We start from the raw sequence: 15,685 nt of genomic DNA on the forward strand, positions 1-15,685 counted from the left end.
TTCTTTTTTTGTGGTGTCTTTACCTGGTTTTGGTATCAGGGTTATGCTGGCTTCATAGAATGAGTTTGGGAGTATTCCATCATTTTCTATGCTCTGAAATACCTTTAGTAGTAGTGATGCTAACTCTTCTCTGAAAGTTTGGTAGAATTCTCCAGTGAAGACATCCAGGCCAGGTCTTCTTTTTGTTGGGAGTTTTTAAATTACCTTTTCAATTTCTTCTTTTGTTATGGGTTTATTTAATTGTTCTACCTCTCTTTGTGTTAGTTTAGGTAGGTAGTGAGTTTCTAGAAATTTGTCCATTTCCTCTAAGTTTTCAAATTTGTTAGAGGACAATTTTTCATAGTATTCTGTTATGATTCTTTTAATTTCAGTTGGGTCTGTTGTGATATAACCCATCTCATTTCTTATACAGGTTATCTGCTTCCTCTCCTGTTTTTCTTTTGTCAGTTTGGCCAATGGTTTATCAGTTTTGTTGATCTTTTCAAAGAATCAGGTTTTGATCTTGTAAACTCTTTTAATTGTTTTTCTATTCTCTATTTCATTTAATTCTGCTCTAATTCTTATTATTTCCTTTCTTCTGGCACCTGAGGGCTTCTTTTGCTGCTTTCTTTCTACTTGTTCCAGTTGTAGGGTTAATGTTTTGATTATGGCCCTTTCTTCTTTTTGTATGTGTGCATTTATTGCTATAAACTGACCTCCGAGCACTGTTTTTGTTTGCTGTGTCCCAAAGGTTCTGGTAGGATGTGTTTTCATTCTCGTTTGAATCTATGAATTTCTTTATTCCATCCTTAATTTCTTCTATAACACAGTGGTTTTTGAGCAAGGTGTGGTTCAGTTTCCACGTGTTTGATTTTTTTCCCTTGCTTTTTGTGTTGTTGATTTCTAATTTAATGGCTTTATGGTCAGAAAAGATACTTGTAATATTTTAATCTTTGGATTTTGTTAAGGCTTGCTTTATGGCCTAATATGTGGTCTATTCTGGAGAATGTCCCATGTGTGTTGGAAAAGATAATATACTTGGCTGCTGCTGGGTGGAGTGTTTGGTATATGTCTATGAGATCAGGTTGGTTGATTGTAGCATTTAGCTCTTCTGTGTCTTTTTTGAGCTTCTTTCTGAATGTTCTGTCCTTCACTGAAAGTGGTGTGTTGAAGTCTCCTACTATTATTGTGGAGCTGTCTATCTCTCTTTTCAGTGCCGTTAGAGTTTGTTTTATGTATTTTGGAACCCTGTTGTTGGGTGCGTAAATATTTATTATAGTTATGTCCTCCTGGTGTATTGACCCTTTAGTCATTATATAGTGTCCTTTCGTATCCTTTGTGGCAGATTTTACTTTGAAGTCTATTTTGTCAGAGATTAATATTGCCACTCCTGCTCTTTTTTGAGTGTTGTTTGCCTGACATATTTTTTTCCATCCTTTGAGTTTTAGTTTGTTTGTGTCTTTAAGTCTAATGTGTGTCTCTTGTAGGCAGCATTTAGACAGATCGTGTTTTTTTTATCCAGTCTGCCACTCTCTGTCTCTTCATTGGTGCATTTAGTCCATTTACATTTCAGCGTAATTATTGATAGGTATGAGTTTAGTGCTGTCATTTTGATGTGTTTTTTTGTGTGTTGTTCACATTTTCTTTGTTCCACTTAATTTTCTGTGCTGAGTCATTTTTCTTTATGTATTTTCTTTTCATCTTTTTCTTTGTTTGTTGATTTTGTGTTTGCTGAGTATATTTTTCTAGTTCTTTATTTTGACTTGTAGGATTGTTAGTTTCCTTTGTGGTTACCGTATTTAAAGAGTTTTAATAAAGGTTGCCCATGTGTAAACACCACCACAATCAAGATATGAATCATTTACATAATCTCAGAGAGTTCGTGTCCCTTCTAGTCAACCTCAACAACTTCAGATATCCACTGTTCTGATTTCTATAATCACAGATTAGTGTTGCCTGTTACTTCCTAGAAGTGGAATCATAAGGTATATTTTCTTTGTGTGGATGTGTTCCAATAAAATTTTTTTTATGGACACAGAATTTGAATTTCATATAACTTTCATGTGTCATGAAATATTATCATGTTTTGGAGCCATCACCACTATCCATTTCCAAAAAATTTTCACTATCAGTTACAGAAACTCAGTACCTCTTAAGTAATAACTTTCTACTCCCCCCTCACTCACCCTGCTAACCACTAAGAAATTTTGTTCTCTATGCATTTGCCTATTCAGGTATTTCATATACGTGTGATCCTACAATATTTGTTCTTTTGTGTCTGAATTATTTTACTCAGCATAATGTTTCCAAAGTTCATCCCTATTGTAGCATGTATCAGAATTTTATTTCTCTTTAATGCTGAATAATAGTTCAATATACGGATATACCACATTTTGTTTAGCCGTTCATCTGTTGATGGAAATTTGGGTTGTTTCTACTTTTTGGCTATTCTAAAAAATGCTGCAATGAACATGGTAGTACAAGTATCTGAGTCCTATTTTTAAGTCTTTTTGTACATATACCTAGGAGTTGAATTGCTGGGTGTCTTAGTTATTCTAGTGCTGCTATAACAGAAATACCACAAGTGGATGGCTTTAACAAAGAAATTTAATCTCTCACAATTTAGGAGGCTAGAAGTCCAAATTCAGGATGCCAGCTCCAGGGGAAGGCTTTCTCTCTATGTAGGTTCTGAGGGAAGATCCTTGTCATCAATCTTCCCCTGGCTTTGATGACTAATGGGACAGGAGCCCTGGTGGCCCAATGGTTAAGTGCTTGACTGCTAACAAAAAGTCAGCGATTGGAACCCACCAGCAACTCTGCAGGAGAAAGATGTGGCACTCTGCTTCGGTAAAGATTACAGCCTTGGAAACCCTATGGGGCAGTTCTACTTTGTCCTAGAGGGTTGTTATCAGTCAGAATTGATTTGACAGCAACAGCCTTGGTAGTTTGAATGACTAATGACATTGAACATCTTTTCATGTGCTTATTGGTCATTTCTATATCTTCTTTGGTGAAATGTCTATTCAAGTCCTCTTCCCACACAGTAGGATGTTATTATATTTGCTTCAACAGTCAATTTTTTTAAAAATAGAAATTAAGAAAAGGAAATAAAAGTCTTTTACGTTTACTTATTTACCATTCCTGGTGCTCTTCTGTTTTCCTTTAGATTCTGTTTTCCATCTGGTAAAGAATTTTCTTAAAATGTTTTCTAATGGAGTTCTTCTGATCACAAATTCTCTCAAATTTGTTTTTCTAAAATAGTCTTTATTTTAACCATGTTTTTGAAGGATAGTTTTATTGCACATAGAATTTTGTATGACAGTTTTTGTGTTTGTGTTTTTTTTTTCTTTCAATACTTTATAGAGGACATTCAGTTTTATTCTGGAGTTCATTATTTCTGATGAGAAGTTAGTCAGATTTAGCCTTATTGTTGTCTGCTATTTGATATATCTTTTTTTTCTCTAGCTACTTTTAAAATTTCTCTTTGGGCTTTACAAGTTTGACTCTTATGTACCTAGGTGTGGTTCTTTACCCTGCCTAAAGAAGATGGAGTATATGAAGAAGAACTCAGCATCAGGATTGGAAGAAGAGTTATTAACAACCTGAGATATGCAGATGTCACAACCTTGCTTGCTGAAAGTGAAGAGGACTTGAAGTACTTACTGATAAGATCGAAGACTACGGCCTTCAGGATGGATTACACCTCAACATATAGGAAAAAAAAAAAAATCCTTACAACTGGACCAATAAACAACATCATGATAAACAAAGAAAATATTGAAGTTGTCAAGGATTTAATTTTACTTGGATCCACAATCAGTGCGCATGGAAGCAGCAATCAAGAAATCAAATCACATATTACATTGGACAATTCTGCTGCAAAAAACCTCTTTAAACTGTTGAAGAGCAAAGATGTCACTGTGAGGACTAAGGTGTGCCTAACCCAAGCCATGATATTTTCAATCACCTCATGTGCATGTGAAAGCTGGGCAACAAATAAGGAAGACCGAAGAATTTACGCCTTTGAATATGGTGCTGGTGAAGAATAGTGAATATACCATGGACTGCCAGAAGAAAGAACAAATCTGTCTTGGAAGAAGTACAGCCAAAGTGCTTCTTAGAAGCGAAAATGGCAAGACTTAGTCTCACTTACTTTAGACATGTTATCAGGAGGGACCAGTCCCTGGAGAAGAAAGAACATCATGCTTAGTAAGGAAGAGGGTCAGTGAAAAAGAGGAAGATCCTCAATGACATGGATGGACACAGTGGCTGTAACAATGGGCTCAAATATAGCAACAATTGTGAGGATGGCACAGGAGAGGGCAGTGTTTTGTTCTGTTGTACATAGGGTCACTTTGAGTCAAAACTGACTAGGTGGAAACAACAAGGGTTTGCTCAGTTTCTTAGAAGTATAATTGATATTTCTCACCAAATTTTGTAACTTTTTTGCCACAATTTCTTTAATTGTTTTTCTACCCCAGTCTCTCTTCTCTTCTTCTGTGACTTCAACTACCTATATGTTAAACCACTTGATGTTGTCATACAGGTCACCAAGGCTCTGTGAATATTTTTTCTTCAATCTTTTGTCTATTTTTCATATTGAAATATTTATATTGATTTATCTTCAAGTTCACTAATCCTAACTTCTGCAGTCTCTATGTTGCTGTTAAGCCTGTCTAATGAAATTTTAATTTCAAATAGCAAATGTTTCAGTTCTGGAATTTCCATTTTTTAATAAGGTTTCAGTTCTCGACTGAGATTCCCCATCTGCTCACTCATTAAAACTTATAATTAGCTACTTTAAAGTTATTGCCTACTAATTCCAACATCTGGGTCATCTCCTGACCCCTGCTTTAGATCGTGGTTCTTAATCTCAACGTGTGGACTTTCTGGTTGCTCCAGTGGATACTCAAGGTTCAGTAAGGTCTCTCCACACCAGCTAAGCTGAAATTCAGGCACTGTATGCTTCCGGTGTTTCAGTTCAGCTCTCAGCCCGAGAAACTGCTCTCAGCTAGGTATACTGAAGTCTTTCACCTAATGTGCACAGCATAATTCTTTACTCAGGACCTTCAATGAACCAACACACAGACTTCTGCCTCCTCTATGCACCTTGCTGGTGTCTGCTCACTTGATCCACAAATTTAATTGTTTCAGCAGCCTCAAACAATTTCTGACTTCTCAGATCAATGAAACTGTGCTTGAGCTTCACCTCCCTGTGACACAGTAGGGAAAGATCTCGGCAGGGAGCTCAGCAAATGTGCAATTCACCTCACATTTTTCCCTTCTCTTATAGATCATGGTCCTGCTTTGCATGTTTTGTAATATCCCAAAAGATAAATGCCTCCTATATTTTGTTCAGTTTATAGTTGTTTATGCTGGGGGGCAAGTATTTTAGTAGTTATGCCATTATGGCTGGAAGCAAGAGTCACTAAGGTTACATACTTTTAACAAATACTTAACTATAAATGTTTCTTAAAATATCCAAATTCATTTCTGTCTTGGGAGTCCCTGAGATCACCCTCAGTTTCAGTGATTCACTAAGAACACTCACCGGACTCAGCACAAACTCATACTCATGGGTTTGATTTATTACAGAGAGAGGATACAGATCAGTAAAGGAAAAAGGTGCTTGGGTGAAGTCTGGAGGAAACAAGGCACAAGCTTCCAAGAGACTTCTCCCAGGGGAGACACACAGGATGTGAATCATCCCTCCAGCAATGGGTTATGACAACATGTGTGAAATGCTGTCTACCAGGGAATCTCATTGGAGCCTTAGTGCCCAGGATTCTTATTGGGGACTGGTCACATAAGCACCCTAGATCGGATTAAAATTCCCAGAAGGAAAACTGGTGTTCAGCATAAACCACATTGTCTGCACAAACATCTTAGGCACAGTGAACCACCTTATCATTTAGGGAATGGCGGAACCTCTTCTGAAATGTTAGTTCTCAGACATAAGCCAAGGGCCAAACCTGCAAGCAGGTCTTTCTAAGGAAACAGTCTCAGGCCTGCTATGTTAACTCTTTTCTGTACTATTTGATATCTCTAATTCACTTCCCAAAGAGAACAGAACTTAATATGATCTGCTTGTTTCATGAGCAATGCCCACCGATCTTGTTTTGTTTTTGTTTTTCCCTGCATGGAATTTTATGTTTTTCTAAAAAACAAAATGAAGCAAATATTATTTATCTTTTAAGTAATAATAAAATATGATTAATTGAATCTCTTTCTCTCTCTTTATGTATACATATATGTGTATATATATATATATATATATCAGTTACTTTTATCTCATTCTTTTATTCTGTATTGGATTTTCTTCTTGCTTAAGTTCATGTTTTAAAGATGTTAGTGTGTGTATGACAGTGGTAAACTTTCTTAATCATTTTCGTCATAAAGTAATTTATTTTGACTTTCTTCTAGAATCATAATTAGTAGGGTATCAAAGTTGAGTTGGAAATTTGCATACCATTCCATTTTCTCCTGGCATGATTGAACTAATAAGAAATCTGCTGTGGGTATAATTATTATTGTTTTGTAAGTTATTAGTTCTTTTTCTCTGACAGCTTTTAAGTTTTTTCTCTTTTTTTTTGATATTTTACAGTTATACTATAAATGTATCTATGTGTAGATGTATTTCTATTTTTCCTGTTTAGTTCTCAGAGAGTTCTTTTGAATAGGGTACAAGTGAATTTCCTTATTACTGGAAATTTTTTTGCTTTTATCTCTTAAAATATTGCTTCTCTAACAATTTCTGTCTTTTCTTCTGGAGCAGAAGCCGGAAAACTAAGTCCATGGGCCAAACTGGCCTAGTGCCTGTCTTTACTGGAACACAGCCACATCTATGTGTTTTTGTATTATCTATGGCTGCTTTTGTACTATAATGGCAGAATTGAGTAGTTGCAGTGGAAACTATCTGGCCTGCAAAACCTGAACTATTTACTCTTTGGTTCTTTACAGAAAAAGTTTGCTGATCCCTGTTCTAGAGCTCCTACTATATATGTGTGTTAAAACAATATTTTCCCTGTATCTTTTAACTAATTCTTTATATTTTTAATGATGTCACATTTCTGTATATGTTCTTGGCTTTCCAATTTATTGATTCCCTTCAACCCTCCAGTCTAGAATTTATTCAGTTTTTTGCATTTAAAAATTGTTTTATTACTATCTTCTCATTTCTAAGATTTTAATTAGATTAAACTCATATTGACTATTTATGAATCATTTATCCTTGTCTTATTTCAGAGTTTCTTGTGTATTTTTATCAATACAATTCCTTTAAACTTCATAATGATAATAATTTTTGTCTGTCTTGTTTTTTTGCTACATTCCCAGCATCTAGAATTGTGTTTGGCACTGAATAGGCATTTCGTAGACACTTGTTGAGTATCCTTTAGGATTTTAAATATACTTATTTGAACTATTTTGTCCAAATTATTCTATTTTTAATGTCATCTCTCTGTCTTATTGTTAGATTTCCTTATGTGTTTTAGAATTTTGATTTACAGATTTGTTTTCTGAATGGAGTAATCACAATCTCTTCCTTTTTTCTCTCCTAGAAGTTTAGCAGAGATACAGCTATCTAACATAAGCCTTTTATTGGCACTTCAGAGTTCATGCTCCATGTAATATTGGAAACATCTCAAAGAGATCGCTGAGCCAGAAGGTGACTTAGCTTATTCGTGGACAAACGGTCATGATTACCTATGTCGTCTTTCCCTCCATAAGAACAGAGCCATAGACCCAACCAATGGTTAGCAGCTTTTATTTTCAGTATATGCTCATAAATTGGAAGGGTACCGGCAAAGGTTTCCAGAAGTAACCCTAGCTCTGGTCAATGACTCTTGAAGAGCTCTCTTAGTCCTTCTTATTCAATACAACTGAATTTCCACATACTTCTGTTGGTTTTGGGAGCCCAAGAAATGCACAACTTCTATCCCTGGCACCATTTTGTGTATATGTTCTATTAATCTCCTAGGAATATCCAACCTGTATGTGAGGCCAGACACGTATGTTTTAAATTTTATTATCACCTGTGAGTTGTGTAAATATATCATGCCTCATTACCCTGATTCTTTACTTTCACTTGCTTGTTTTGCATCTACAATCCATATGCTCCTGATGACATGAAATATAGTTCTATCCCAAACTCTCTCCTAAATTTGAAACTCTACATCCTCTCTTAGATGGGCTTCTATTAGGTTTTCAACCTAAATAAGCCAAAATGGAAATATTAATTCCTTCCTGAGCCTTGTGTCTCCCATCTCAGTAAAATGACATCTATACTCAACTGGATCAAGCGAAAAGCTTGTAGTCATCCTTGATTCCTCTCTTTCTCTCATGCCCCACATCAAATCCATCAGAAAATTCTGTTGGCTCTATCTTTAAAATTATAATCACAATCTGACCATTTATTTCCATGGCCCTGGCTCAATGCTACTGAATCCACCATAATCTCTCACCTGGACGGCCCTTTAACTCATTTGTAGTTTTCCTTTCTTGACCCAGCGAGCCTATTATCTGCTCAACTGCCAGAGTGTTACTTTTAAAATGGAAGACAGCTTATTACTCCCCTGTCAATAACCTTCCAATTGCTTCATGTCACGCTTAGGGTAAAATCCAAAGTCCTAACTGAGGCGTCTATGATTTGGCTCTGGCTGTCCTGTCTAAAATCTATAGAATTTAGTCCTGGCTACTTATTTGTGTTATTTTCTAGCACTCTTGTTCACTCACTGACCTTTAGACACACTGCCTTAACTTTGATTCCTAAAACATATCAAGTTTTATATTTTCTCTACAACACGTTTCAGCAATGCAAATTAGCTTCTATTTGATACTGTTGTTAGTATAATGCAAAGTTGCATTGAGTTTATATGTGATTTTTTTTTTCCTGAGTAAAAGGAGTCAAAATAGCAAAAGAAGAATTGTATCTACTTCAGCAGGAAAGTGAGAGGCCCTAGTTTAGCTACTACACTGGGAGTAAGAAGTCACTTTAAGAAAAAACGAGGCCTTGTACAAGCATTCCCTCACCAGAGAGGTACATGCCCTATGTGGGTTGAACTGCACTGCCTCCTGTGGTACATAAGCCATGCTTTAAGGGCTCCTGTGCACTTAGAGCTTCATTTCCATTTGCACTGTCTCCACTCTTGCCAGCCCTGTTCTGATATTAAGCTTTAGTTAACTGATTTATAATCTGTTGCGTTTGTGCATTTTAAATGTCTGCTATGGTAACCTCCTGTCATACTTGGCTACCTGCCTGGGTGATCCAATTGATAGTACCAATACCTGTTTATGTTCTCTGGTCCCAAGGGTATATAGAGTTTGTATAATCTGCACTTAATTTTATATCCCCCTCTATCCCTAGTTAATTTTAGTACATATTTTTGCAGAAAGTAGTTTCACCCTCCACCCCTAGGATGCTGTTGTTAGATGCCATTGAGTTAGTTCTGACTCATAGTGAGCCTATGTACAACAGAACAAAACACTGTCCGGTCCTGAGCCATCTACACAATCGTTACGCTTGAGCCCACCGTTACAGCCATTATGTCAATCGACCTTGTTGAGGGTCTTCCCCTTATTCCTGACTCTCAATTTACCAAGCATGATGTCCTTCTCCAGGAACTGGTCCCTCCTAATAACATGTCCAAAGTACGTGAGATGAAGTTTCACCATCCTCACTTCCAAGGAACATTCCGGCTGTACTTCTTCCAAGACAGATTTGTTCTTTCTTCTGGCAGTCCATGGTATATTCACTATTCTTCACCAGCACCATATTCAAAGGCATAAATTCTTCTTCCTTATTTATTGTCCAGCTTTCACATGCACATGAGGTGATTGAAAATATCATGGGTTGGGTCAGGCACACCTTAGTCCTCAGAGTGACATCTTTGCTTTTCAACACTTTAAAGAGATCTTTGCAGCAGATTTGCCCAATGCAATACGTCATTTGATTTCTTGACTGCTGCGTCTATGAACATTGATTGTGGATCCAAGTAAAATGAAGTCCTTGACAACTTCAATATTTTCTTTGTTTATCATGATTTTGCTTATTGGTTCAGTTGTGAGAATTTTTGTTTTCTTTATGTTGAGCTGCAATCCATGCTGAAGGCTGTGGTCTTTGATCTTCATCAGTAAGTGCTTCAAGTCCTCTTCACTTTCAGTAAGCAAGGTTGTGTCATCTGCATATTGCAGGTTGTTAATGAGTCTTCCTCCAATCGTGATGCTGCATTCTTCTTCATATAGTCCAGTTTCTCAGATTATTTGCTCAGCATACAGATTGAATAAGTATGGTGAAAGAATACAACCCTGATGCACACCTTTCCTGATTTTAAACCAGGTAATATCCCCTTGTTCTGTTCGAACTACTGCCTCTTGGTCTATTTACAGGTTCTGCATGAGAACAATTAAGTGTTCTAGAATTCCCATTCTTCGCAATGTTATCCATAATTTTTTATGATCCATACAGTCGAATACCTTTGTGTAGTCAATAAAACACAGGCAAACATTTTTCTGGTATTCTCCACTTTCAGCCAAGATCCATCTGAAATCAGCAATGATATCCCTTGTTCCATGTCCTCTTCTGAATCTGACTTGAATTTCTGGCAGTTCCTTGTTGATGTACTGCTGAAATAGCTTTTGAATGATTTTCAGCATTATTTTACTTTTGTGTGATATTAATGATATTGTTTGGTAATTTCCACATTCTGTTGGATCACCTTTCTTCAGAATGGGCACAAATATGGATCTCTTCCAGTCAGTTGGCCAGGCCAGGCATCTGTCCTCCAAATTTCTTGGCATAGACAAGTGCTCCAGTGCTGCATCCGTTTTCTAGAACATCTCAGTTGGTATTCTGTCAATTCCTTGTTTTTCCGCAATGCCTTCAGTGCAGCTTGGACTTCTTCCTTCAGTTCCATCAGTTATTCATCATATGCTACCTCCTGAAATGGCTGAATGCCAACCAATCTTTTTTGGTACAGTGACTCTGTGTATTCCTTCCATCTTCTTTTGATGTTTCCTGGATCGTTCAATATTTTTCCCATAGAATCCTTCAATATTGCAACTTGAGGCTTGAATTTTTTCTTCAGTTTTTTCAGCTTGAGAAATGCCAAGCATGTTCTACCCTTTTGGTTTTCCAACTCCAGGTCTTTGCACATTTCATTATAATACTTTACTTTGTTGTCTTGAGCCACCCTTTGAAACCTTTGGTTCACCTCCTTTACTTCATTTCTTCCTTTTGCTTTAGCTACTCTATGTTCAAAAGCAAGTTTCAGAGTCTCTTCTGACATCCATTTTGGTCTTTTCTTTCTCTCCTGTCTTTTTAATGACCTCTTGCTCTCTTCATGTATGATGTCCTTGATGTCATTTCACAACTCGTCTGGTCTTCAGTCATTAGTGTTCAATGCATCAAATCTATTCTTGAGATGATCTCTAAATTCTGGAGGGATGTACCAAGGTAGTATTTTGGCTCTTCTGGACTTGTTCTAGTTTTATTCAGCTTCGACTTGAATTGCATATGAGCAACTGACAATCTGTTCTGCAGTCAGCCCCTGGCCTTGTTCTAACTGATGACGTTAAGCTTCTCCAACATCTCTTTCCACAGATGTAGTTGATTTGATTCCTGTGTATTCCATCTGGTGAGTTCCACGTGTATAGCCGCCATTTATGTTATTTAAAAAAGGTATTTGCAATGAAGAAGTCATTGGTGTTGCAAAATTCTATCATGAGATATCTTGCATCATTTCTGTGACCAAGGCCATATTTTCCAACTACTAATCCTTCTTCTTTGTTTCCATTTTTTGCATTCCAAACACCAGTAATTATCAATGCATCTTGACTGCATGTCTGATCAATTTCAGACTGCAGAAGTTGGTAAAAGTCTTCAATTTCTTCATCTTTGGTCTTAGTGATTGGTGCGTAAGTTTGAATAATAGTCATATTAACTGGTCTTCCTTGTAGAGGTGTGGATATTATCCTGTCACTGACAGCGTTGTACTTCAGGATTGATCTTGAAATGTTCTTTTTGACAATGAATGTGATGCTGTTCCTCTTCAATTTGTGATTCCCAGAAGAGTATATCATATGATTGTCCAATTCCAAATGGCCAATACCAGTCCATCTCAGCTCACTAATGCCTAGGATATCAATGTTTATGCATTCCATTTCATTTTTGATGACTTCCAATTTTCCTAGATGCATACTTCATATATTCCACTTTCCAACTATTAATGGATGTTTGTAGCTGTTTCTTCACATTTTGAATCAAGCCACATCAGCAAATGAAAGTCCCGAAAGTTTTACTCCATCCACATTATTAAAATTGACTCTAATTTGAGGAGGCAGCTGTATTTTGAGTGCTTTCTAACCTGAAGGGCTCACTTTCAGGCACTATCATCAGACAATGGTCTGCTGCTATTAATAAGGTTTTGAATGGCAAATTTTTTCAGAAGTAGACCTCCAGGTCCTCCTTTCTAGTCTGTCTTAGTCTGGAAGCTCTGCTGAAACCTGTCCACCAAGGGTGACCCTGGTGGTATTTGAAATACCCGTGGAAAACCTTCCAGTATCACAACAACATGCAAGCCACCACAGTATGACAAACTGACAGATACATGGTGGACCTTCAGGATAAATATATAAAAATAGCAGCAGCACCCATATCCTCCTGCCCCTGGGCCTTGACATTTATTGTTCCCCTAGACAATGACACTTTTTCCCAGGTAACCTCATGACTTGCTCCCTCATGTCGTTTAATTCTCTTCAAACGGCACCTTCCCCAGAGTACTTCCTAAACAACGCATCTTAAAATAATACCCTCCTTCATTACTCTCCCTCAACCTTTCCTAATTTTCTTCTCAGCAGCTAACATGTACACTCATCTGTCTATGGGTTAAGTCTCTGTCTGCCACACTAGAATCTAAGCTCCATCAGCACAGAAATTTTTTGATCACTGCAACAAAAATATTTGGCACAAAGTGCTCAGGAATATTTGTTGGATGAATGAATAAGTGAATAAATGTACGAAGAGTTTCCTCTTGTAGTAAACACTTTTTCCACAAATTGTTTTTGATGCAAACTACTTTGGGAAAATAATTTCTCATTTTCTACTACATATAAAAACAGCTTATTTTAAATCTCTAAGTGTGAAAGTAATTATATGAGTTAATATATTTAGCTGCAAACCCAGGCTAATAAACATAATTGCTAGAATTATTTTAACTATAAAAAATTGCCTTAGGATGCTAAATGTTGTCATTAATAATTTCAAAACAATAAATTAAAGCTCTGTGGCATAGTTGGAATGCTAGATCTTTAAATTTGGAAAATTAAGTTTAATTAAATACCAAAAAAAAAAAAAAAAAAAAAAACCATTGTCATCCAGTCAATTCAGACTCATAGCAACCCTATAGGACAGAGTAGAACTGCCCCATAGGGTTTCCAGGTCTATAAATCTTTATAGTAGCAGACTGCCACCTCTTTCTCCCACAGAACGCCTGGTGGGTTAAAACCACTGACCTTTCAATTAGCAGCCCAGCACTTAACCACTACACCACCAGGACTCCTATTGAATACATGTATTTGTTAGTTACAATCTTTACCTATCTTCCAACATAGTTGAAGGATCAAAACTAGGTGATATAAACATTTAATCTCTTCAGTAATATGTTCCTTTCAGTATTGTGATTTTTGCAACTTATTTTCTTTAGTCCCTTATTTATCTTCCTTCTTCTTCATGTGTCCGGTGGAATAGTGAGCTCTTATTTCCCATTGGTGACAACTGGAAGGAATTAAAGGTTTGGCTCTTACTGAACAGTATTAGTGCAGTCTTGAAATTTACTGTCCTATCAGCATATTCCTTGAGCTAGAAAGACTTCTATGGGGCATTGGTTGGGGTGGAGATGCAGTGCCAGGTTTGGAGTGGGTGGAAAGCAGAGGCACATAAGAGAGGACATAGGAATTGAAACAAGGAGAGCTTTACCATAGAAAATCTTAGTTCATATACTCGCAAGTAAAACATTTCCTATATAATGTGATACTTTGAAGAATTATTGTAATCCTGGAGAATAAATACCGTGGGCACATGGTTGTTTAATACAGAGAAATTCTAGTATTAATATTATAACAAAATGGGATTAATTAGAGTTTGGAATGATTTTGATATATTTAGAACTATTCTTCTAGCACAGAAACCCATAGCATGTTTTCAAATAATGTAATACACATTGTTCATTTTTTAGAAAATGTACTCTTAGGCAATAGCTTTCTTTATTATCAAAGCTGTCGAACAACCTAACTCTGAGAGATTTGAGAAGAGTATCCTTTATTTTTCCCTTATCTGGAGACAGGGAATAATCTTTAAATTATAGATCTTTTTTTTTTTTTTTTTGCTTCCTGAATTCTAAAACAGGCAATAAGCCAAAAGTACCAGAATAATTCTTTACTGTAGCATTTATGTCTGTTTTCATGAGGGGTTGGAGATATGGGAATGATGTCTTTAGTAGGTTGAGAGTCTGTTACTATCCAATAGCACAATCAATTCCAGGACACTATATTCAGCTTTTAAAAAACCAAAACCAAACCCATTGCCATCGAGTCGATTCTGTCTCATAGCGACCCTGTAGGACAGAGTAGAACTGCCCCACAGAGTTTCCGAGGAGCGGCTGGTGGATTCAAACTGCCAGCCCTTTGATTAGCAGCTGAGCTCTTAGCCATTGCGCCATTAGGGCTTTAGTCACTGTTCTTTTGTGGACAATATCCAAACGTGCTATGACAGTGTTATGGACAATATTGTCTTAGAGAATAGAAACGAAATTTCCCCCAAATACTTCAGATTTTATTATTGATAGCTTGTTAATGACATGAATTTCACAGGCTGTATCTTTATTAAGCATTCTCTTCATATTCACTTTTTATTTTTATTTTGTTCTGACTCATTTCTCACAATAAATTATCAAGATTTCAAACTTTTTCATTATTAGTGTATCTGTTATGGTGATCTGTGATCAGTGATCTTTGATATTACTATTGTAATTGTTTTGGGGCGCCACAAACCGTGCCCATATAAGACAGAGAACTTAATAATTGTTGTGTGTGTTCTGACTGCTCCACTGACCAGTTGTTCCCCAGTCTCTCTCCCTCTCCCTTGAGACATGACAATATTGAAATTAGGCCAGTTAATAACCCTACCAAACCAAAAACCAAACCCGTTTCTTTTGAGTTGATTTTGACTCATAGCAACCCTATAGTACAGAGTAGAATTGCCCCACAGGGTTTCCAAGGAGCAGCTGGTGGATTCAAACTGTCAACCTTTTGGTTAGCAGCTGAGCTGTTAACCAGTGTGCCACTAGGGCCCCAGTAACCCTAAAATGGCCTCTAAGTGTTCAAGTGAAAGGAAGAGTCGCACGTCTCTCACTTTAAATCAAAATAGAAATGATTAAACTTAGTGAGGAAGGCATGTCAAAAGCTGAGATAGGCCAAAAGCTAGGCTTCTTGCGCCAAACAGTTAGCCAAATTGTGAAGGCAAAGGAAAAGTTCTTGAAAGAGATTACATGTGCTACTCCAGTGAATACATGAATGATAAGAAAGTAAAACAGCCTTATTGCTGATAGGGAGAAAGTTTTAGTGGTATGAGTAGAAAATTAAACTAGCCACAACATTCTCTTAAGCCAAAGCCTAATCCAGAGCAAGGCCCTAACTTTCTCCAATTCTATGA

This window comes from Trichechus manatus, unplaced genomic scaffold (assembly GCF_000243295.1).
Source record: "Trichechus manatus latirostris isolate Lorelei unplaced genomic scaffold, TriManLat1.0 scaffold00175, whole genome shotgun sequence".
In the NCBI taxonomy this organism is placed as follows: Eukaryota; Metazoa; Chordata; class Mammalia; order Sirenia; family Trichechidae; genus Trichechus; species Trichechus manatus.